This window comes from Lissotriton vulgaris, chromosome 12 (genome assembly GCF_964263255.1).
Source record: "Lissotriton vulgaris chromosome 12, aLisVul1.2, whole genome shotgun sequence".
In the NCBI taxonomy this organism is placed as follows: domain Eukaryota; kingdom Metazoa; phylum Chordata; class Amphibia; order Caudata; family Salamandridae; genus Lissotriton; species Lissotriton vulgaris.
In genome coordinates this window covers 138,591,829-138,618,065 of record NC_141700.1, presented here as the reverse complement: position 1 = coordinate 138,618,065, position 26,237 = coordinate 138,591,829, and positions in this window count along the sequence as shown.

Sequence of the window (26,237 nt, the reverse complement as noted above, 5' to 3'; positions counted from 1 at the left end):
AAAGCGCTCCAAAGATCTATATAAAACCACTAGTCTCCGAAGTTACATCAAAAGCAGTGAAGGGTGGGATTCGTGCAGAGTTCATATATTTTCCCGACACCCGCAACGCTACAGTCACAAGTGACAGATGGTTAATATTCTTGCTGCAAAGGGCTTGGACCAGGCAGAGGGCAATGCATATTAGTGACAGCTAAGTCAGCTAGTTCCTGTTTGGCGGAAAAACCCTGACGGTACTCGCTTCAGGAAGTGAAAGATCCTAGAAAAGGGGGTGCTACAGACAAGGATGCCCCAGTGCCAGGGTGAAAGTAGCTAACACGGTACGGGTACACCCGGGCAAGTGGGCGCAGGTACAACCCCTCACCCTCAACACCTCACCCTCAACACCTCACCCTCAACCCCTCACCCTCAACCCCTCACCCCCTCACCCTCAACGCCTCACCCTCAATCCCTCACTCACACTCACTCACACTCACTCACACTCACCCACCCTCACTCACACTCACCCACCCTCACTCACCCTCACTCACCTTCACCCTCACTCACCCTCAACCCCTCACCCTCACTCACCCCCACTCACCCTCAACCCCTCAACCTCAACCCCTCCCTCACCCTCACTCACCCTCAACCCCTCACCCTCACTCACCCTCAACCCCTCACCCTCAACCCCTCACCCTCAATCCCTCACCCTCACCCCCACTCACCCACACTCACCCCCACTCACCCACACTCACCCCCACTCACCCTCACTCACACTCACCCACCCTCACTCACCCTCACCCACCCTCACTCACCCTCACCCACCCTCACTCACCCTCACCCTCAACCCCTCACCCTCAACCCCTCACCCACCCTCAACCCCTCACCCTCACTCACCCTCAACCCCTCACCCCCTCAACCCCTCAGCCTCACCCTCACTCACCCTCAACCCCTCACCCTCACTCACCCTCAACCTCATGCTAAAGATTTACAAAAAAACCCATAAACAATTCTAAAAGCACTAACTCTAATGCTGCGAGACCTATTGCATTTCTAATGCTTGTTTTTAATGCAGGGGACGGGATTTGATCATGCCCATTACGCCGTATTGCTTTTCAAAGGCAACTGTTGCAGAGCCAAGTGGGCTGTTGAAAATTGTGTTTTCTCCACCTGCCCCTGTTGCCTGCTTGTGCCTCCGTTTTCGTGCCCCTGTTGCCTGCTTGTGCCCCTGTTGCCCGCTTGTGCCTCCTTGTGCCCCTGTTGCCCGCTTGTGCCTCTGTGTGCCCCTGTTGCCCGCTTGTGCCTCTGTGGGCCCCTGTTGCCTGCTTGTGCCTCTGTGGGCCCCTGTTGCCTGCTTGTGCCTCTGTGGGCCCCTGTTGCCTGCTTGTGCCTCTGTGGGCCCCTGTTGCCTGCTTGTGCCTCTGTGTGCCCCTGTTGCCTGCTTGTGCCTCCGGCTGCCCCTGTTGCCTGCTTGTGCCTCCGTCTGCCCCTGTTGCCTGCTTGTGCTGTGTTGGTGTGTGTGGAGGGCTCTGTGTGGCTGTGTGTGTAGGAAGCTTTGTGTGGCTGTGTGTGTGGAGGGCTCTGTGTGGCTGTGTGTGTGGGGGGCTCTGTGTGGCTGTGTGTGTGGGGGGCTGTGTGTGCGGGGCTCTGTGTGGGGGTGTGTGTGGGGCGGCTCTGTGTGTGTTTGTGTGTGTCATTTGCGATAGATAAAGCTAGTGGCATTGTAAATGACAATGCCATTTATTTATGTTAAAAAAACATAAATAAAAATAATGTCAAGAGCAATGGCAATAGCTCTAACTTTAACAAAGGCAAAACCATTGCATTGTAAATGCTTGTTACAACTCTGCTAATCCTCAAAGCTTTCCCTCTATCTTTATGCAATTTCCAAAGATGAATGGTCTCCACGTCATTTCTTGGAATGTTAAAGGTATTCGCAACCCTGTTAAGAAACAACGTGTTTTATCTCACTTAGCAAGACTAAAATGTCAAGTTGCAATGTTGCAAGAAACTCACCTTACGCTTAAAGATTTGTCTTCACTGCGCAAACAATGGGTGGGCGAAGTCTTCTGCTCTCCAGCAGTGAACAACAAAAATGATGTTATTATTCTGTTTCACAAATCGTTGTCTATCCAGTCAAACACTGAGCTTCATGATACCAATGGTAGATGGTTGTTTTTTGATGTTATTGTTAATAATACAAAATTCCCTTTCTTTAATGTTTATGGTCCCACTGGTGTAGACTTAACTTTTTGGAACGATTTCTCCACACTTCTCTCCTCTCATGTGACTGATGATTTAATTGTTGGTGGCGACTCTAATCAGCTCATGAACCCCTTCTTAGATCGGAAATCTAAAGCCAGATATGTTCGCAATAAGATGCAAAAATCCTTTTATAAAGCTATCTCCTCCAGAGGCCTTATAGACTCCTGGAGGATTTCCCACCCTGATACACTGGAATTCTCCTTTTTTTCTCCTGTACATGCATCACACTCCCACATAGACTATATCTTCCTCACTCAGCACACTTTCCAATTCATGACTAATTCAGAAATAGGTTCTATCCTTATCTCAGATCATGCCCCTGTCATAATGGATATTGATTACCCCTCACCCATTCCCACCACTCGCCGTTGGCGCTTCAATAATTCCCTCCTTCTAGATCCCCAGTTCAATGAGCACTTTCTGCTCTTTATGGAGGAATTTTTCCATAATAATAACTCCACGTCTCAATTTCACTTTATCTGGGATGCTTTTAAGGCCGCTGCCAGAGGCTTCATTATTGACCTTGTTTCTCGGAAGAAGAAAAAAACTCTCTCTCAGTCATCACACATTCTTAAACAAATAAAAGAGCTTGAACATCTTTTTTTTCACCACAAATTCCTCTGATACCCTTTCCTCCCTCATTAAAGCGAAAACGCAATACAATATACACTCATGGGATGCCACATGCAATAATCTCCTTAAATGTAATGCTAAAATGTATGGCGGGCGCAATAAAGCAGGTAAATCCCTTGCAAATTATCTCAAAATCAAAAAACAAAAATCTAAAATCACTGTTATTACTGATATCCATGGGGATTGTCATTTCACTGATGACAAGATTCTTGACTGCTTTGTCCAATATTATTCCTCCTTATATACTCCAGAATCAACCACTTCTTCTGCTCAAATTGATTCCTTTTTTCAATCTATTCCCAAATCCCCTGACATTCATACTGATCTCTCCTCCCTCGATGTACCTATCTCCGAAAAAGAGCTACTCCATGCCATTACTCTTCTACCCAAAGATAAATCACCTGGTCCGGATGGTTTCACTGTTCGCTTCTATTTTCATTTTAAGAACATTTTATTACCACACTTATTTTCACTGATCAATAACTTTCTTACCATGGGTGAGTCCAAGGGTTCCTTTACACAGGCGATGTTATGTTTACTCCCCAAAAAAGACAAGGATCCATCTCTCTGTAAAAATTATCGGCCCATTTCATTAATTAATACAGATTGTAAAATATAGGCAACATTTTTAGCTATCCGAATAAACAATGTAATTCCCTTTCTTATTAATATCTGTCAATCTGAGTTTGTCAAGGGTAGATCTATTACAGGTAACTCGAGAACTCTCCTTAATATCATTCCCCTTGCTTCAAGGATGGATTCCCCAGTTGAGGCTATAACCCTAGATGCTGAAAAAGCATTCGATAGGGTTAGTTGGGATTTCATGTTTGGTGCGCTTAGGTGGCACAGTTTTAGTCCCCCCATCATTAAATATATTCACTTGTTATACTTCGCCCCCTCTACTTCTATTTGGGTTAACGGATCTCAATCTTCTTATTTTCCTCTCCATAGATGTACCAGACAAGGTTGTCCCCTTTCCCCCCTTCTTTTTATTTTAGCTTTAGAACCTTCCTTAGAAAAAATTTGGCGCTCAAGATCCTATACTGGTTTTTTATATAAGAAAAATTATATCAAATTCACTGCATATGCAGATGATATTTTCCTCTATATCTCCAATCCAGTCACCTCTTTACTTGCACTCTTCTCTTTATTACAAGAATACTCCTCAGTCTCAGGCTACAAATTGAATCTAGATAAATCTGAAGTCTTACCCCTTAAAAAATTTTGCCTTCCTCACATGTTCCATGGCTCTGGTTTTGAATGTAATCCCAAAAGCATTAAAGGCCCGATGTAGGTAAATCTAATTTACCACTTCTAAAATACCGAATCATACCGATTCGGTATTTAAGAAGTGGTAAATTAGAGGGGGGGAAATGTAGGTAATTCTGATTCGGTAAATACCGAATCTGTAAGGTTCGGTATTTACTGATTCTGTAAATACCGAATCGGTATCCCCCATTGATTCCTATGGGCCTTGAAGCCCATAGGAATCAATGTGGAATACCGAATCGGCATTTACCGATTCGGTAATTACCTATTCTTGCAAGGGTGCAGGGGGTGTCACTTTGACACCCTCTGGCACCCCAATTACAGGCTTGTGTGCCATGTGGCACACATACATGCCCTATGGGCATGTCTGTGTGTCACATGGCACAGGTGTGCATGCACAGATGTGCATGCACACCTGGAATCGGTATTTTACACCCAATTGGATTGGGTGGTAAAATACCGATTCTTAAAGCCCTGTGGCACTCTGACATGTGCCAGCTACATCTGCATTTACAGAATCGGTATTTTACTGAGTCTGTAATACCGATTCTGTAAATGCTTGCCCTACATCTGAAAACCCTAATAACGGTCGGAAACGGCCAAAATCGGCCGTTTCCGGCCGGTATTAGGGCTCCTACATCTGGCCCTAAGTGTTTAGGCATCCTATACACCAATAACATCAAAGAGACTATTAAAATTAATCACAAAGATATTCTTACAAAGCTCTCTTCACTCGTAGACCGCTGGTCTCCTTTATTTTTTTTCTTGGTGGGGGAGATTAGCAACCATTAAAATGATGCTTCTTCCTATAGTCAATTTTTATCTTTCAATGCTTCCTATTTCTCTTCCCCTCTACTTTTTTACACTTATAAACTGCATTCTTACCAAATTCTTATCGAATAATCGCAAAGCTAGGATTTCTCTTTTTCGTCTCCAACAACCCAAGGATTTGGGTGGGGTTAATTTTCCTAACCTTATTCGTTTTCACTCTGCCTTTACATTAAAACAAATATGGCATTTCTTAGCAGACTCATCCTCTCTTCCTGTGACAGCCTGGAATACAATAGAATTAGCGCAACTCTCACCTTTCTCCTTTCTCACAGCTACTCGCTTATCTCAACCTCCCAAGCATTTTCTCACAACCACATTCAAGCACTCAAAAGCACTTGCCCTTTCAATATTTCGCTCTTTCTTATCACAAGCACATTTTCATTTTCTTACTCTGATTTGGTAGAAACAAATTTCTAAATATTAATAATAGAGCACTTTTTTGGAAAGAATGGATCGATAAAGGCATCATCCTATACGATAGTCTTCTCAAAGATAATTCTTTGAGGGATTTTTCCGTTATCCCTACATCTTTTCACCTGTCCACCACATACTCTTCTCAATATCCCTTGCTTAAGCACGCCCTAACCACTTTCATATCCCAATATAGTTCCCTTTCCACTGCTGTCCCAACAGATTCCCCTCCACCAGATTTCACTACTCCTCTCAAAGCTGCTGCTATTTACAAATTACTTTCCCGTCCCACTACAGATAGGTTCAAATCTAAACTTGAGCTTATCTGGGAAAGGGATCTATTGCAGGAATTATCCTTTCAGTTTGGGACTCCATTTGGTCTAAAATGCACACTGTTTCTCGTTCTGCCAGTACTACACAGACTTTATATTTTTTTTATAACAGGCTTTTCCTTACCCCCTCTGATTTATTTAAATTCAAAGCCTCAGACTCTAAGAAATGTTGGTCCTGCCCTTGTGCTGATAGTGATTTTTTTCATATGTTTTTTCATTGTCCGTTGGTCAAATCCCTTTGGTCTCACATTTGGTTTAAGCTCAACGATATTTTAAGTATGAACCACCCCTTTGATATTGTTCATATTTTTCTGGGTGGTTCTTCTCCTATTTGGAATGTTCAATGTAATGTTCGTAAATTTATAGATTTGTACATAGCTATTTCTTTGCAGATAATCACAACAAACTGGAAGGATACTTCGAAGATCTCATATAGTGCTTGGTGGAATCTGTTGTGTCATCACCATAGACTTGATCGTGCTTTTGCCAACACTGTACCTCTTTTGATCAAAAAAGTCTCGTTATGGTTACCTTTAACTAATTTCCTTTCCAGACATTTCCCATGGTTTTCTTTTTTTTATCCTTTTATTATTCAGTTGTATTTTATTATCTATGCGTTAGGTTGCCTCTTCACTCCCCCCTCCCTTTTTTTCTTCTTCTTTCTTTTCCCTTCCCTCTTTTTCTCATCACAAAATACCTTTAAAAAGCACATTCCCTTGGTACAGTTTCTAATTTCCCTTTTGGGATGCTTTGATTTACCAATATATTGTGTTATATTTTGATCTATTTCAATGCTTCCTTTATTGTAATTATGTTTTACATGGTTTATCTTATTCAATAAAGCTTTCTAAACTAAAAAAAAAATCTATCTCAGTTAAAAAATGGAATTATATAAGTATAAGAGGCCAAATGCTCTGTAAGACAGGCTGCCACAAAATGTGCAAAAAGATTGTGTTTATGTGCTTTCAGTGAGTTCCACTGTTAAATTAGGGTGATTGAGTAGGGTGGCGATGGGGGAGCGTGAGGGTGTGGCAGGGTGACTGGAAAGGCCCGGTTTTCCACCATCTGTCCCAGCAGATTTCAGTAAATTTAGCTCATATCACAGCAGGAGGTGCCTTTTTATGTTTTCCAAAGCAGGGGTAGTTAGCAGCTGTTATAAGAAAGCAATTTAATTAACTGGCTTTAAAAATTGTATATTATTTATGTTCTTACAGCCTTTTCTGTAATGCTCTGCTGAGGAGCGCTGCTCATTCAATGCGTTTGGTTGAAGTAACATTGTAGTCCTTCTTATAATTTTGTGAAATGTCCCGGTTTTTGGCTTTAAAATTCTAATCGCCCTAGATGAGGACTGGGATGATGACCGGAGTGACATGATGGCAGGTGAGCATGAAGTTTATACCAGTGATGTGGGTGCGTGATGGCAAAGGAAGGGAGGTACATGGCGTAGGGGGTGATGACATAACAGTGATGAAGTGGCACGGGTGGCTGAGGGAGAGATTATCAGAGGAGGGTTTTGGAAAGCCGGTGCCCACCGAGGACGATGATGTCAGGGGAGTTGGAGGTGATAGCCAAACAGGGTGATGGCAGGGGAGGTTAAAGGCAGGAGACAGTGAGGTTTTGGGGGTTTAAACTTTGATAAACCACAGAACCGTTAAATAAAATAGCGCACCATTGCTGCAAAAAATCCAAATTTGTATCACAAAATTTCCATCTTGGTGCTGGAAAATCCTGGGGTGTCTGATAAATGTTTCTTCCTTCAATGTCCAAATTATGCAGAAGTGTTTTCTCACACGAAACATGTTTTCCTCATTTGCACTCAAATAAGATTCAAACTGCTTTTTCCATGTCTTTCATGGCTAAATCGTTGGTCAGGTTTCGTGGAGGTTAGGAAAAGCTTGCTGCTGCCTTGCTCGAATATTGGATAATGTCTCAACATCTTAGCAGTCGCGGCCGGAATTACTCGCGGGTGATGCGGTCACGCAGGGATCGTCGGGGGGGGGGGGCGGGGGAGGGTTCTGGGTTAACATTTTTTTATTTTTTTATTTACCTTTCCGGGTCCCGCACCGTCTCAGCTCCTGGCCGGGTCCTGCGGAACAAGAAGCAGGCAGCCTCCCTCCCCTCCCCTAAGCCAGTCACAATGCTGCAATGGCAGGATTGTGATTGGTGGGGACACCGACCAGCCAGGAGTCTATGTGGAGGCCATTTTCTCCATGTAGGCTTGCATGCAGCCTACATGGAGAAAAGGGAGAGTGCGCATGACTGATTTGTTCGGTTTCTACCAGCCCCGCCAGTTTTTGATGTCCCAGCCAGTACAAAAATAAGCAAAATCAAATAAATCTGGTATTTTTAGCCCTTTTTGTATATACTTCAAGCAGTAACTATTAAGAGAAAACAGTCTTAAATGTGTTCTAGAGCTGGGTTAACAATCCATGTCTAATAATTAAAGTCCACAAAGGTGAAAAAGTAATGCTACAAATGGATACATTAGATTCTGTTTAAAGCCTTATTTAGTAATCAATCAATCAATAGTTAGCTTTATTCAACCATGAAAATTACAGTAATAAAAAGCAAACTCTACTGCATGGCACTAACTTAAGGAAGCAATAAGGGAGTTTGCAGTCTCCCCTATTTGGGAAAATATTATAACCAAGGCATCGTTTAAGAAAATAATTAATAAAACTGCAAACCAACTATCCATTGTAAATGATAAAGCGGTCCTTACAAAGAGAAAGCATGCCTGGTCAATAATAGATGGGTACAAGAAAAAGGAACTACAGCAATATTTGGAAACACCCTGGACGGAAAGAAATAAACAGGTGCTCCTTAAAGCAAGATTTGGAATATTGCCTGGCCTGTGTCATCTTCCACCGTGGGAGAAAGTGGAAACCCAAACGATATGTAGATTGTGTAACAACGGTGAAGAGAATATCCTCCATCTATTATGTACTTGCCCGGAGCTCTTACAGGAGAGAAGAGAATTGCTTAAGCTACCTTTTAATGAACGCAACATAAGGACATGCCGGCAGGCCCTGATGAGGTGCCTACAATCGAGTGATGTAATTTTGAATGCTACCTTTGTAAAGTTCTTATTGACAGTTTATAAAGATCCAGAGAAGCATGTAGTTGGATTAAATGTAAGAATTTAATTCTTGAAAAGGAGTTGAAGCACAGCACATCAGTACAGGTTCAGATACAGATACTATAATACAGTTGGTCTGGAATCTGGAACCCAGTATGCAAGATGCAGGCACGCATCATACATTCCAGGCAGCAGACCCAGACAGGGAAAAGCAAAGGGAACAGAGCAAGGTAATATAAGTGTAAAACAGAATGCAACACATCTTACCCCTAAAGAAAATAAGTAGGGGAAAGTTGGGAGTGCATTAATCTAAATATCTGCTGGGAACATTCTTTTGTCTATTGCAAGCCTTAACTCTAGAAGCAACAGAGGAATCAACATGAACAGCATTGGGAGAAGACATAGCGGAAAAAACATCGGATCTCCTTTGGCAATTATCAAGAACAGAAGAAGGAGAGCTATGTACATTTTCAACATTGTAACACTTAGCCACTCTACGGACATTCCAGACTCTACCATCTTGCGTGACAACACTATTTTTAAAAACTTTAACAATTTTGATAGGAGGGAAAAACTTAGAAAAACCCTTGACTAGAAAACCAGGTTTTTTAATTCGCACCCATTCCCCCACCACAAAATCATTATCTCTGGTTTTCATTTTGGAATCAAACAAGGTTTTCATTTGTAGTTGTTTGTCTTCAACCCGTTTGGCTACACCAGCAAGGTCCAAAGCAGAATTATTTACATCAAGTTTCTTAATCCACCAGGGACATATATCAGAAGGAGGCTCCCTTCCCTTAAGGAGTCTGAAGGGACTGACTCCAGTAACAGAATGAGGAGTGATGCGATACGTCCATAACCTTTTCCTCACAACATCCAACCAACAATCATCCGAAATCTGCACACCATTCAAACAATCCTTAAGGACATGATTAAAGCGTTCAACTTGACCGTTTTCCCTAGGTTCATACAAAGAGGTGGTGTAATGCTTGATGCCACACGTACTAAGGAATTTCTCAAAATCAGCCGAAACAAGCTGAACCCCATTGTCAGTGACACAAGTTTCAGGAAATCCCTCTCTAGCAAAAACTGTCAGGGTCTACATTGGCGCCTGCATGACAAAACCCGGTACATCGCCTTAAAAAACTACGTTTCCCAGAAGCCTCGGCTGAGGCTTTATCAGGAAGTAAGACACGCTTCCTGTTGCGTGTTATTCCATCGTTGGTGCTACGCGAGAGGGAAGCCTTCTCTCGCGGTTTCCGTTTGGTCTTCGAGGATTCCCCTGCGTGAAGGTTCTCGTGCAGGTAGGAGAGGATCCCTATTCTGTTTCTTCTCCGTCATTGAGCGGAGCGCGGTGGCGGCTGCTACGCGTTGCCGTCTCGTCGCGTGCAGTGAAGGAACTGCGCGCGTTCTTGTTTTGTTTTGTGATCGCCATTGGTGCGGAGCGTAGTGGTTCCCAGCCACACGTTACCGTGTTGATCTGGACTGGTGTACTTTACTAGTCGCTATTGGCAAGTCTAGGCCACTGTGGCTTTAAGGGGTGCACGGTGGTGTTTCTCGCTGCGTGTCACCAGTACAAGCTGCTTGTGATTATTTTTTGTCTTTGAACCCTTGCTGGATTCCAATTGCTATGAAGCATTGTGACACTCTCTGCTGGGTGTTTCCGTGAGGACAACATTTACTTCCATTTGAAGGTTGTGTTCCGATAGTATTTATCCGTGATAGTGCTATCAACAACTGCTGTTATTTCTTTTTGGATTCCTTTATTTCATATCTGTGGATAACAGACTGTGTGGTATTCTACAGGAACTGGCAGAGCGGAATGCTGTGGTTCTTGCTTCCCACGCATTGCCGTGTTCTGCGTTTCTCTTGTCTGTGCTGCCACCTCTTTGGTCCTCATCAGTCCTCCTTGTTGAATGAGATGGTGGGATGCTATCCCAGGAACCCCTTGTTTAGAGCTTGTTGCTTCTTGTAGAAGGTATGAGAGCTGTAGCATACTAGGTGTATTTGTTCTGGTTTCGTCTGTGATTCCTGGTCTCACTGTATTTATATATTATATAGGACGAGAGTACCCAAAGAGGGATAACAGAAATACTTTCCAGAACTCCTGTTTTATCTCCACAGGTATATGGTTTACATATGTTTAATATATGAGTAGTCAGGTCATAGAAAGGAACAGTATTCTTATATTTGTGCCTTTTGTCGTTTCAGATATTCCCTTCCCCTGCAGACCCCTCCCTTACCTTCCCTGTTTATTATTTTGCATTTACCCCTCGCCTAATGGCTCAAATCCTCTGTTAACATATACTCAGAGGGTTTGTGACGTTTGGAGGTGGGCTGTATGATCTTCATCCGGATCCTGTGGAGCGTACCTGACAGAATAACACGCCCACGAATTTAGCTACACCCGATCCGGGTGGGGGTCATATGGCTACCTTGGAGGATGTGCTTCAGGCCTTGGTACTGGTGCAACAAGAGTTGGTTGCCTCCAAGGCAGAAGCTACGGCCTTAAAGGAAAAAGTAGATAGATTGAGTAGGAACCCTTTTGATGCCTCTCCCTCGCAAATTCAGGTCACTGTTCCTCCTCCTATTCCTCTGGCTAGTCCAGAAAGATACTCGGGTGATCCCTCCAAAACCCAAGTATTCCTGACACAGATTATGATGCACTTCTCGTGCAAACCGGCCTCCTTCCCGACCAATCATTCAAGAGTAGCTTTCGCGATCTCCTATTTGAATGGTGATGCTGCTAATTGGGCTGTGCCGTTAGTGCGTAACGATGACCCTGTTCTAAATAATTGGACGGCGTTTAGGGCTGAGTTCGAACGTGTGTTTGACCGTCGAGCTACCTCTTTCAGCGCAGACAGGGAATTGTTGTCCCTTAGACAGGGTAAGAGAGACTTAATAACCTATCTAACAGATTTCAATCGTTTGGTAGCTGAAACAGCTTGGCCTGAAGAAAAAAGGATGTCTCTTTTTTACCAAGGGTTGAGGGATAGTCTTAAAGATGTTATCGCACAGATAGACCCTCAGCCAACTACTTGTGCAGATATGATCAACCTGACCCTACGTCTGGATGGTCGGATAAGTGATAGAGGGACTGACAGAAGGCGATGGGAGCGAGGGACTTATGGGTCTGAATATACACCCAAGAGAGCAGGGATGGCTACAGAACAAGGGGCTGAACCTATGGAAATAGGGGCGGTTAAGGCCCCACTGACAAAAGAAGAAAAGGAACATCGCCGAGCTCAGGGTCTATGCCTGTACTGCGGGAAGAAGGGCCATTACGTTAGGGAGTGTCCTGCTAAACCAAAGACGAGCGGTGGGTGGAACAGGAGTAAAAAACTGGCCATCACATCGATGGGGACTCCGGAGAAAGGTAGACAGGTGGAGGCTGAAGTAGAAAAGGGGTCCCCGCCTTATCAAATCCCCTCCTTGACTGTAATGACATTGATGGAGACCGAGACACACATACTCCTTCCCATGGGCTTGGAGAGTCGGTCGTATACCCACCAGGTGAGCGTTATGATCGACTCCGGAGCCACTGGGAATTTCATAGATAGTGGGCTGGTTTCCGCTCTGTCTCTGGAGAGAGTGCCACAGGAGTTTCCTGAAGAGGTACTGGCTGTGGACGGTAAACCATTAAAGTCAGGTAAAATCACAGAACTAACAGACACTCTTGTGTTGTCCGTACCAGTACCGGAAGGACTCCATAGAGAGGAATTACAATTGAATATCATTGAAGCACCTCAATATGAGGTGATATTAGGAATGCCCTGGTTAAGCCGCCACAATCCAACGATTGATTGGAAGACGAAGGAGGTTCGGTTTGCTTCCGAGGATTGTAGGGAACATGTGATTATCTCAAATATCGAGAAGGCGGCAGTCTCGTACCTGCCGCTAGTGGTGGCTACAGCTGCTGAAAAGGAAGTGGTGCTGCCCGTACAGTACAAGGGGTATGAGGATGTCTTTAGTGAAAGCATGGCTGAACAACTGCCTCCTCATAGACCCTACGATTGTCGGATCGATTTGGTGGAAGGAGCAACACTTCCCTCCTGCAGAGTATATGCCCTATCGGTTCCGGAAACCGCTCATTTGAGGGAATATTTAGACCACTATGTGTCCATTGGGTTCATCCGTCCCTCCAGATCTCCCGCTGCCTCCCCCTTGTTTTTTATTAAAAAAGCCAACGGTGAGTTGAGGGCATGCGTCGACTACAGAGTCCTAAATAAAAACACAGTGAGGAATAGATACCCTCTGCCCTTGATAACAGTCCTATTAGATCAGGTAAAAGATGCAAAGATCTACACCCGTCTGGATTTAAGGGGAGCCTACCACTTGGTCAGGGTTAGAGAGGGCGACGAGTGGAAAACGGCCTTTAAGACTCGTTATGGTCTCTACGAGTATACTGTTATGCCGTTTGGGCTGTGTAACGCCCCTGCGGCATTTCAGTATTTTCTGAACGATGTCTTACAGGAGTTTGTGGATGTGTGCGCGGTTGTCTACATAGACGACATCCTTATCTATTCTGACAATTCCAAACAACATCATGTACATGTCACTCAGGTGTTGCAGAAGTTGGGTGACAACAGACTTTTCTGTAAGCTATCAAAATGTGAGTTCAGTGTGCCTGAAGTTGAGTTTTTAGGGGTAGTGCTGAATCATTCAGGATTGCAGATGTCAGAACGAAAGGTGAGAGCGGTGCAAGACTGGCCTGTTCCAAAAAGTGTTAAAGATGTGCAAAGCTTTTTAGGGTTTTCTAACTACTATCGCAGGTTTATAGCACAGTTTTCTCAGGTGGCAGCCCCTTTGTCCAGGTTGTTGAGAAAAGGGGTTCCTTTTCAGTGGAGTGAGGTAGAGGATGGAGCTTTCCAGTCCCTTAAGACAGCTTTTACCTCGGCTCCCATCTTGGCACACCCTAAACCAGAACACCCGTTCATTGTCGAAGCGGATGCATCGGATGAGGCTGTGGGGGCTATCTTGTCACAAAGAAATCATCTTACAGGACAGTTACACCCCGTGGCCTATCTATCAAAAAAGCTTAGTCTGGCAGAAAAGAACTACACGATAGCGGAAAAAGAACTGCTTGCGATTAAAAAGGCCTTCCAGGAATGGCGACAGCATCTGTGGGGGGCGGCTTTTCCGGTTACCGTGTTTTCGGACCATCGAAACTTGCAGTACATGAAAACCGCCCGCAATCTCTCACAGAGACAAATGCGGTGGATGCTGTTTTTCTCCGAATATGACTTTGTTATCACCTTCCGTCCTGGGGCTGACAACAAAAAGGCTGATACCCTATCCCGTCAACAACTGGGGGAGACATCCACTGAACTACCTAGACTTGAGGCCATTGTGGATCCAAAGAAAGTGGTGTGTGTGTTACAGGCCGACTCTTTCCTAGAGCATATCATTCAGGCGAGAACCCCAGGGGAATGGATCGAGTGGGCAACCCAGGGTAGGGACCGCACGTTGAAGAAAGGACTTCCTTTCCAAAACAACAAGTTGTTTCTTCCAGAGGGACCCCTGAGAAAGACTGCATTCGAGTGGTGTCATGATTCTAGGTTGGCAGGTCATCAAGGAGTGTGCAAGACTACGCAGCTACTACAAAGACACTTTTGGTGGGACTCAGTCAAGAAAGACGTGGTCACTTGGGTGAGGTCGTGTAGTGAATGTGCCATGGCAAAGACCGAGACAGGGAAAAAGAAAGGGCTGTTACTTCCTTTACCCACCCCCAAAAGACCCTGGCAGTCCATAAGCCTGGACTTTGTTACCGGCTTACCCCCGGATCAGGGAAAAACAGCTATCCTAGTAGTTGTTGATTGTCTATCTAAGTTGGGTCATTTCATTCCATGTGTAAATTTGCCCACGGCAAGTCAGACAGCGCAGTTACTGTTGTCCCAGGTTATCAGGCTCCATGGAGTACCCGAAGTGATTGTCTCCGATAGAGGGCCTCAGTTCATAGCACGGTTTTGGAAGTTCTGGTGTCAGGCTCTGGGCATTCGTTCCTCTCTTTCTACCAGTTTCCATCCACAAACAGATGGACAAACGGAGAGGTTAAACCAAACCCTGAAGAAGTATCTAAGGTGTTATGCTGCCGAAGCTCAGGATTCATGGGTTTCGTTGTTGTGGTTAGCTGAAGTAGCGTACAACAACGCATGGCATTGTTCCTTGGGGGTAACCCCGTTTTGTGCTACGTATGGGTACGACGCTAAAATCCTTCCTATTACCCTTCCGGAGGTGTTAACCAATCAGCCTACTGTATTGGGTCAAATGCGTAAGGTACAGGCCATCCACAAAAAGATCAGGTCCCATTTGATCAAAGCAAAAAGGGAGTATAAGAAGTACGAGGATAGACACAGGAGACAAGGGCCTTCTTATGTGGTGGGTGATAAAGTGTGGCTCTCGACAAGAAACATCAGATTTAAACTCCGCAGCATTTTCCACCCTAAGTACATCGGGCCATACACAGTGGTGAAACAGATTAATCCTGTCGCCTACAAACTGAAGCTACCTGGGTCCCTTCGTATACATCCGGTGTTCCATTGTCACCTATTGAAACCAGCATACTCTGCCAGGCGTAGGGCACCACCCCCTGTGTTGTGTGACGACGGATTTGAGTATGTGGTACGGAGCATTAAGGATTCAAAGTTCCGTAGGGGGGTGCTATGGTACCTGGTGTCATGGAAAGGTTATTCTGCTGAGGATGACTCGTGGGAACCCGTGACCAACATCCATGCACCTGGGGCTATACGTTCCTTCCATCGTAGGTTCCCTCTGCGGCCTGGTCCTAGTAGGCGCTAGAAGGGGGACATACTGTCAGGGTCTACATTGGCGCCTGCATGACAAAACCCGGTACATCGCCTTAAAAAACTACGTTTCCCAGAAGCCTCGGCTGAGGCTTTATCAGGAAGTAAGACACGCTTCCTGTTGCGTGTTATTCCATCGTTGGTGCTACGCGAGAGGGAAGCCTTCTCTCGCGGTTTCCGTTTGGTCTTCGAGGATTCCCCTGCGTGAAGGTTCTCGTGCAGGTAGGAGAGGATCCCTATTCTGTTTCTTCTCCGTCATTGAGCGGAGCGCGGTGGCGGCTGCTACGCGTTGCCGTCTCGTCGCGTGCAGTGAAGGAACTGCGCGCGTTCTTGTTTTGTTTTGTGATCGCCATTGGTGCGGAGCGTAGTGGTTCCCAGCCACACGTTACCGTGTTGATCTGGACTGGTGTACTTTACTAGTCGCTATTGGCAAGTCTAGGCCACTGTGGCTTTAAGGGGTGCACGGTGGTGTTTCTCGCTGCGTGTCACCAGTACAAGCTGCTTGTGATTATTTTTTGTCTTTGAACCCTTGCTGGATTCCAATTGCTATGAAGCATTGTGACACTCTCTGCTGGGTGTTTCCGTGAGGACAACATTTACTTCCATTTGAAGGTTGTGTTCCGATAGTATTTATCCGTGATAGTGCTATCAACAACTGCTGTTATTTCTTTTTGGATTCCTTTATTTCATATCTGTGGATAACAGACTGTGTGGTATTCTACAGGAACTGGCAGAGCGGAATGCTGTGGTTCTTGCTTCCCACGCATTGCCGTGTTCTGCGTTTCTCTTGTCTGTGCTGCCACCTCTTTGGTCCTCATCAGTCCTCCTTGTTGAATGAGATGGTGGGATGCTATCCCAGGAACCCCTTGTTTAGAGCTTGTTGCTTCTTGTAGAAGGTATGAGAGCTGTAGCATACTAGGTGTATTTGTTCTGGTTGCGTCTGTGATTCCTGGTCTCACTGTATTTATATATTATATAGGACGAGAGTACCCAAAGAGGGATAACAGAAATACTTTCCAGAACTCCTGTTTTATCTCCACAGGTATATGGTTTACATATGTTTAATATATGAGTAGTCAGGTCATAGAAAGGAACAGTATTCTTATATTTGTGCCTTTTGTCGTTTCAGATATTCCCTTCCCCTGCAGACCCCTCCCTTACCTTCCCTGTTTATTATTTTGCATTTACCCCTCGCCTAATGGCTCAAATCCTCTGTTAACATATACTCAGAGGGTTTGTGACGTTTGGAGGTGGGCTGTATGATCTTCATCCGGATCCTGTGGAGCGTACCTGACAAAAACCTCTTTAAGAAAAAGAATAACCGAGTGAGAAGAAACAGTACTGACAAACTTTACTTCAGGCCATTTGGAGTGGTAGTCCACCAGGACCAAAGCATAACGAGCATTGTAGGGTAACTGTTTAAATGGGCCAGATATATCGAATCCCACCTTCTGCCAGGGAAAATTGGGCCAAGAAACAGGCTTAAGGGGAGCTGAGGTCAAATGAAGCATTTTATCACTGTTAACACAATGCGAACAATCTCTTACTAGCCTATCCACCATTCTATCAACTCCCGGCCACCAAAAGCTCTCTCTAATCAGACGTTTCATAGATGACATGCCAATGTGACTCTGATGAGCGAGAAGCAGAATCTTCTCTTGTAAGGATTGGGGCGGGATTAATTTACCAGCCTTGAAAAGTAGACCAGAAAATTCTTCAACTTCAGACGAAACTTGGCAAAAGGGAGCTATATCCGGAGAAACACCCCTACAGGGTGGCCAACCATTCCTTACAAAATCAAGCAGTTGTTGACAAACCACATCCTTGCCAAGTTCAACAAACCATTCTTCTTCAGACAAAGAAATAAACTCCTTGGAAACACAATCCCCAATAGAGGCAACAACGTCAATGTCATTATCCACTTTGGGAGAATCCTCACAAGGAAACCTTGAGAGAAAATCCGCAGTAACATTACACTTACCAGGAACATACACAATCTCAAAATCATACTCCTGAAGGCATGAAGACAAACGAGCTATGCGCGCTGTGGAGTTCCATCCGCCCCCAGGAGACAAAATCCCAACCAAGGGTTTATGATCTGTCCGTAGTACAAATCGATTGCCCCATACATAATTTCTGAAGTGTTCGACAGCCCAAATGCAGGCAAGAAGTTCCTTTTCAATAACGGAGTACCTTCTCTCCGTAGGAGACAATGTCCTTGAGGAAAAGGCAACACACCACTCATCCTTACCAGATGATTGACTTAACACACTACCAATGCCATAAAGACTAGCATCGACTGTAATAATGCATTTCTTGTTAACACAAAAGGACTTTAAAGTAGGAGCATTAACAATTTCCTCTTTGATTTGCTTAAAAGCTTGTTCCTGCTTCTCAGACCAAATAAATTTGGCTGAATTCCTTGTTAGTTCTCTAAGAGGCTCCATTTTGCTTGCAAAATTTTGGATAAACTTGCTATAGTATTCGCAAAGCCCTGCAAATGAAAGCAATTTTTCCTTATTGTCCGGGGAAGGAGCCTTAACAATAGCATCCACAAGATTTTTTTTTGGTACAACTCCATCCCCTGAAAGTGAATGACCTAAATAATCTACTGTTTTGCAAAAAAACTTGCACTTACTAGCTTTGATAGTCAAACCAAACTTCTCCAACCTGGAACAAACCTCCTTAAGGTGACTATCATGCTCAGAGAAATTTTTTGAAAAAACAAGGATATCATCTTGAAAGCATTTGACGTAGACACTCAGGTCCTTAAATATATGATACATTGCCCTCTGGAAAACAGAAGCGGCCGACGCCAGGCCGAAAGGCATCCTTTTAAATTGAAACAATCCATGGGGAGTGATGAAAGCGGTGAAGTGCTTTGAGTCTTCCGTGAGCTCTATCTGGTGATATGCAGACCTAAGATCTAATGTGGAAAACACACAGGCTCCATCTAACATGCACAACATTTCATTTATGTTAGGTAATGGGTGACAGTCTATGACTAAACATTTGTTTAACGCTCTCAGGTCTACACATAACCTAATAGTTTTGTCAGGTTTAATCGCCAAAACAATAGGCGAAACCCATTCAGAGGATTCTACCTCCTCGATGACACCATCCTTGACCATATTGTCAAGCATGACTCTGAGCTCCTCCCTGACACTAATGGGAACACCTCTTAACTTCTGTTTCAGAGGAACAGTATTAGGTTTGACTTTAATTTTGTGCGTAAAACCATTCAACATCCCAAGTTTTTCAGAAAAGACATTAGGAAAGGAGTCAGATATCTCCTTAGACATAGATGCTATGTCATAGTCCCCATCAGATATAGCTAGTACACACACAGGATCTTTCAACCCAGGATTCAAAGAGATTCCCAACTTAGCTTGATCCCTCCAACCTAGGACATTTACACCTTTAGATGCGACATACATCTTAATAATTGCAGAATTGTTTTTAACAATAATAGGGACTTCTTTAAAACCTATAAAACTGATTTTGGATGTATCAAAATTATAGGCATCGATATCTGGTTTACACAAAGAATTTACATCAACCAGATTTCCAAATGACTCCACACAATAATCACGAGTAATTATGGTCCACGGAGAACAGGAGTCTACCATGAGTTCGAGAGTTTTACCTAAAATATTCACTAGACTCTTAGGAGATGGCAGACTATCTGCTAGTGTCATATCAAACGTGGTTTGTATAGAAACTACAATACCAGATTCTTTAACAGAAGAATCACTACTCTCTCTCTCCGCCACATAAGATACATTACTATTAGTACGTCTGGGAGTATTAGAAGAAGGCTTCTTGTAATCGTTAAAGGACTTAACAGAAGTTTTACAATATTTGGAAAAATGCCCAGTACGACTACATTTATTACATTGTCTATTTAAAGCAGGACACTGTGGAAAAGAAGCTATATGATCTGGACTCCCACACCTAAAACAGTAAAACTGTTTACCTTTGCCATCATATCTATTAGAACCTTGAGTTTTCATTTCCTCGCACATTGACCGTGCTAACCTCACCAGTGGATGTAGAAGGAGTAGTATGAACAGAAACTTTGTCTAAGGATTTAATCCACTTGTCGGATTGTTCTAAAGCTTTAGCTGTACTTATAGCAGTTTCTAAACTTGGATCCCCTAAAATCCACAACTGCTCTTGTACCTTCTTGCTCTTTACATGCACCACAATTTGATCTCTAATCATTTCGTCAGTTATTAAACCAAAATTGCAATGGAGGGAAAGTGCACGTAAAGCAGTTAAAAATTCATCGAAACACTCATTTTCATCTTGTACTCTGGTATAAAACTTAAACCTATTTAAAGCTACACCGGTTACTGGTTTAAATCTTCCCTCTATTCTCTGCACAGCCTCATCATACACACTTGAATCACCCCCAGATCTCACAGGAGGTAAAGTTCTAAAGACGAGTTGTCCTTCTGACCCAAGACAATGTAAAAAAATGTTTTTTTTTCTTTCCGCCGACATCCTCTCACCATCCATAGCCTTGAGGTAAGTAAAAAATTCTTCCTTCCATCTAGTCCAAGGGATGGGCGGATCTCCTTTAGTTTGTAAAAATTTTGAAGGTGGGTCAAATTGCATAATGGCTAGAGTAGAGTAGAGGTATAGGTATACACTTTTTAAAAAAAAAAATGCAGTTTTTCAAGAGTAATAGTCTACACAAAATGAATGAAGCAAGGTAAAATATATCGTTTTTCTTTTCTGTAGTAGGGTAATAGTCAAGTGTTTAAAAGTCAAGTGTTGGAAAAGGAAAGTGAAATCCTTTTATTCCTTTTTCTTTTAAAATAAACGTAATCTTGGTCAAAATACTCGAAGAATGAAGAACACAGAAAATATCGTCTATTTTACCTTCCGGCGTGTAAATGTAGTCTATTTTACCTTCCGGCGTGTAAATTGATGTATTCCGATCAAGTAGGCATTGTCATCAGCTTCTCGGCGTCTCCGGTAAAACTGTGTATCTTGTTACTATGGATACACAAGATGGCGCTGAGACGTGCAACGTGATGACGGCTGAGACGTACCACGTGATGATGACGCAGCGCGTGTTGGAGAGACAACGTCAGGAGATGCCTCGAGCTTGCAGACAGCCTCGCGCACTACAATACCAATATAGAAAAAGGCATAAAATTAGATAAAAATGGTTCTCTACATCACCAATCCGCGGGAGTAGGAGCACTGGAATCGCCAGGACATGCGCCACAAATGAAGGTAGAAGCGGTGATTTTCACGTAATGCTTGTCGTTTTCTTTTTCCGTTGGTAAACACGAAAAGCTGTGAAAATATGTAGTAGAACACTGGTAGGTCGTAAATCTTCGCAATTACGACGTAGTAGAATCAGTCAGTGTTTTCTTTGAAGAGAGAGTGGATAAAAAGGTAGTTTCAAGTTTTCTTCTTTTGTCATCCGGTTTCAAAAAAAATAAAAATTTCGAATTTTTGCTCCTGTGCTTCAAGGATAGTGGCAGAAATTGCAGGGTTTACCTCGTCGCCAATATAAAGATCCAGAGAAGCATGTAGTTGGATTAAATGTAAGAATTTAATTCTTGAAAAGGAGTTGAAGCACAGCACATCAGTACAGGTTCAGATACAGATACTATAATACAGTTGGTCTGGAATCTGGAACCCAGTATGCAAGATGCAGGCACGCATCATACATTCCAGGCAGCAGACCCAGACAGGGAAAAGCAAAGGGAACAGAGCAAGGTAATATAAGTGTAAAACAGAATGCAACACAGTTAAAAAGAAATTAGGAGAATAATTACTTTTAATATGTAAATTACTACGAAACCAAATGAATTTATTCGATGTAATGGTATTTTAAGTGTTTTTATATTTGAACATAGCTTTTACTGTTTTCTCGTTTTAGATGTGTAATATTGTAAGATTTTAAATAATCACTACAATAAAGATTACTACCTTACAGTCATAAAAGCACAATACACATTCAATAAATATTAGAATGACAGTTAATAGTTAAAAATTACATGTTAAAAAAGAGAAGTAAAATACCAAACAGATAACATTAATAATTTAGATCAATACAATCCAGAACATTTCAGAACTCATTACGTCACCTAAGAAACGGCCTCACAAGGTTCGAAAGACATACTTTTCCTCTGCCACAGGACCTTTTTCAAGTATTTGGATACCCTCCAGGTCACATGTTCATACTCTAAAAATTGTAAGCGGAAGAGCGCTGGACGGCATTGCCTAAGGCCCTGCTGTCTTTGGAGGGAAAGTAGCCAGATTTTCCTTAATTCTGAGAACAACTTGCAAAAGAAAACTAGGTGAATGGTAATGTGATCTGAGTGGGAGTCACACAGACACTGGGGTAACAGTCTTGACCAGTCATTCATTTTAGGAGTGGCCACTAACCAATGTATCGAGCCCAGTCTAAATCTCGTCAAGAGCATTCTGGCGTAGCCACTTGGGTTAAACTATAAATAGGGTTCCATACCCAAAGAAGTAAGCCTTAACTGAATCACTGTGGGTTTGGGGGCTTCGTCTGCTATTCCAAGGCAACCCAACATTTCAAGGCCCTCTTTCTTCAGGGTTTCCCTCGAGACTCGAGCCATCGAGCTGGGGTTTGAATAAAAGTCAGGGTGTCCAAGATCATTCATGAACCTATACACGAAGTTGAGCCAGGGAATCTTCAGTGCCCCGTCCAGCCCAGTGCTGTCGTGCAGGATATCTCTATTTAGATGAGTCTGCTCACTAACCCATATCCTGTGCCAGAGGAGTATTGGCTCAAGTTTGATAAGGTCTGCTAGGTACGGGACACCCAGCTCCTCATGGCACACAAAGGAGGACGTGCCTGGGGGGATGGAAAGGATGTATCATAGAAAGGCATTTTTCACAGTTTGTAAAAGGAAGGAATTAGCAATGCCCCACACCCCTGCCCCGTATGTCGCTGCTGAGATGCACTGAGCCTTATATATTTGCAAAAGTTCGCCGGGCGGCTTCCTGACCAGTTTCTTTGCAAAAATGGCCAGGGCGCTAGTAGATCTATTGAAGCCCAGTTTTTTCTGCTCAATTGCCGGGGCCATGTATCGTTCTGAGAGAAAAGGACACAGAGATACGAAAAAGTACTCGTAGATGCTAGCTTCCTACCATCCAGGAAGATGTCCCTGCCCGTATCCCTGTGAATATCTGTCACAGCTCAATATGAATGTTTTGGAAAAATTAATATTTAGACCCAAGTCAAGCATAAAGGTAAACCATTTCCTGTACGCGTCATTAAAACAGCCTTGTCTGCGTATAGGAGAGCGGGTATTGGCCTCCCACAAGCTTGAGGGAAATCTTGCCCACTCTAGGAGTACCTTGGCCAGCCCATTGATATAGAAATTAAAAAGGAAAGGGGCCAGGACACAACCCTATATGACCCCTCTTCTAACTAGAATTCCTGATGTGGCGCTCACCCTCCACCCCATATCTGACGCTCGCTGAGGCTCCCACATAAAAATGCTGCAGAAAGACAATTATATTTGGGTCCACCCCTTGGTCAGCAAGGATCTACCATAACCTGGCATGGATTACATAATCGAACGCTGCAGTTAAGTCAACGAAGACTAAGTATAGTCTCCCTTTTTTGGCTCTTGTATATTTTCCTACGATAATTGCCAGATTTAAACTCTGCTCTATGGTGCCCAATCCCTCCCGAAACACGTACTGAAGGTTGGACAGAACATGGTTTTTCTGCCCAGTCTTGCAATCGCTGCAGGACGACTCGAACTACCACCTTCACCATGGAGTCAAGAAGGGAAATTGGTCTATAACAGCTAGGTTCATGACGATCTCCCTTCTTAAATATTGGAACAATAATAGACTCTGACCAGGTCTTCAGGAAGGTAGTGTGATCACTTGCATTAACCAGCTGGGTTAGTAGTGGGCCCCATAGCAGAACATTTGACTTAAACAAGTCCACTGGCACACCGTCGGGGCCCGGAGCCTTACCTCTCTTGCTACGTGCAAGAGCCAGAGCCATTTCATCCAGCGTTACATTAAGGTTGCCAAAATATATAGAATGAGATCCCAGGGATAATTGCTCACCGGCGGCTGAGCCATTATATGCAGCGAAATTACTTATCCAGTCCTTTTCTGGGATCTCAATGGAAGGGCCTCCACCCCCACCCAAGGGTGGGACCCTTAAATCTTCCAAAAGGCCACAGAGTCCTTCTTTTGAGCAGCGGCGTGAAGTGACTCCCAGGCTTCCTCCCTCAGTGACCTCTTTCTTACCGTAATAGTCCTCTTATACAATGCTCTAGCCTTCCTTATCCCCTCACGCGATCTAGGTTGTTTGTGAAGCTCTGCCTTCAAACTAGAATAAGCCTTAGTGCACGCACTATTGAACCACCCGGGGGTTTTTGGCCCATTGCGGAATTGAACGCTCAATAGGTTCCCAGCCTCTTTCGTTATCTCAAAGAAAGAGAGCACTATTCCATCTGCAGTGGAAAGCTCATTCAAACAGGTGTCAAAGGCAGTTTTACAAGATACAATGAGCTGTTTTGTCAATACCTCCGGGTCTCATTTGGACCAACGAAGAGCATACCCATTCAGTTTTTTGAGCTGTAAGGTACCCATCACCCGGTTTGCTGAGTTCTTCCCCACAGTGCTTTGGGCAGGTAAATGTAACTTAAGGCAGAGTTGATAATGGTCGCTCAGTGCAATGCTCCCTATTATGAAGGACAGCAAACTTGGGGCAAGGTTATATGAAATCAGCATAAAATGAATGGTGGAAACAAGGCCTCTTCCATTAAAGGTCAGGGACATAATCACAGGGGAGGGAACAAGTTCATTCACAAAACCCAGATCATATCGGGTCATTAATTCATTGAGAAGGTCCCCGGCCTTTGTATGTGAAAAATGACAGTTGAGGACCCCCTCTACAATATGAGTGCCACATAATTTCGAGTTGGATGATTTGCACAATGCACAGTTAAAATCCCCCAACAGAATAATCATGGTGTCCAGTGCTTTAAATGGGCCGGCACTCACCGGTACTGAGTACCGGCACTTTCAAATTTCCGAGTCGTCAGTACCGGCACTTTTTTTTCAGTCAGGGAGAGTACCGGTACCCTGGTTGATGGCATTGGAGGCTAAGGTTTGGTATCACCTCCAATGCGGGACAAATGCCGCTCTGCGTTTGGATCTCAGTAGCACGGAGCGCCTGAAAGAGACTTTTACAGAGACGCTGTTAACATTCAGTAGTGCTCTTTAGAATTCCCCACACTGTAGGGGTTGGGGGGGGGGGGGGGCTTGCTTAACGCCGTGATTAACAGGACGGGGTCAAGGCAGACCCTGCACTGTTGATTAGGTGTTAAACAACCATTATATAGGAAAGTCTTTTAGCACCCACGCCCCCTCCCCTCTGCCCCCTGTTAGGTGTGCGAAATAGCCTGGCCTCGGGCTACTGGTGAGTAATCCGGTCCATCTTTCCCAAAGCCGGTTTGTTTTTTTCAGCACAGGAGCTGCTTTCCTTTGTGTGGCTGCATTTACATCTCAACAGCGACGGATCCATGGGTGTGAAAGTAGCCGTGCAGGGAACGCTGCAACACTCGAGAAATGAGCTCAGGTGACAACCCGAGATAACATAGAAGGAAGGGGGAGGGAGGATTGTAAAAAAAGTGAGGTGACAGCTTAAGTTAGAATTGCCACTTTTTTCATATAATGCCAGATATTCGTTTAGTTTTGAAATGGGTGCCTAGGAATTGTATTTTAATACACATTCAAATCTGCTGTATTTCTTTAAGGAATTGGTTTTGTTATTGATGAACCACATGCCAGAAATTCAGTTTAAAACGCTCAACCTGCAGAATTTACAGGGCGTGGGGGAGCATGCACACAGTCTCTCTCTCTCTCTCTCTTCCTCTCTCTCTCTCTCTCTCTCTCTCTCTCTCTTTCTTTCTTTTTTTCTTTCTCTCTTTCCTTCTCTCTCTTTCTTTCTACTTCTCCTTCTCTCTCCTTCTCTCTCTCCTTCTCTCTCCCTCCTTCTCTCTTTCCTCCTCTCTCTCTCTCTTTCTCTCTTTTTTCTCTCTCTCTCTTTCCTTCTCTCTCTTTCTCTCTCTCTCCTTCTCTCTCTCTCTCCCTCTCTCTCTCCTTCTCTCTCTCTCCTTCTCCTTCCCTCTCTCTCTCCTTCTCTCTCCTTCTCTCTCTCTCTCTCTCGCTTTCCTTCTCTCTCTCTTTCTCTCCTCTCTCTCTCCTTCTCTCTGTCTTTCCTTCTCTCTCTCCTTCTCTTTCTCTCTCTCTTTTGCTTTCCTTCTCTCTCTCTCTCTCTCTCTTGCTCTCTCCTTCTCCTTCTCTCTCTCTCTCCTTCTCTCTCTCCTTCTCTCTCTCCTTCTCTCTCTCCTTCTCTCTCTCCTCCTCTCCCTCTCTCCTCTCTCTCTCTATCTCCTTCTCTCTCTCTCCTTCTTTCTCTCTCTCTCTCTCTCTCTCTCTCTCTTTCCTTCTCTCTCTCTCCTTCTCTCACTCTCCTTGGAAATTGTGTTGTACTGCTTTTATTTACTGGAAAAAATATTTACAAATCACAGGCCTCAACATTAAGCGTGCTCTATCAACACAAACAATGAAATACAGGACCACAAATTACAGGCCAGGTGGCAAATT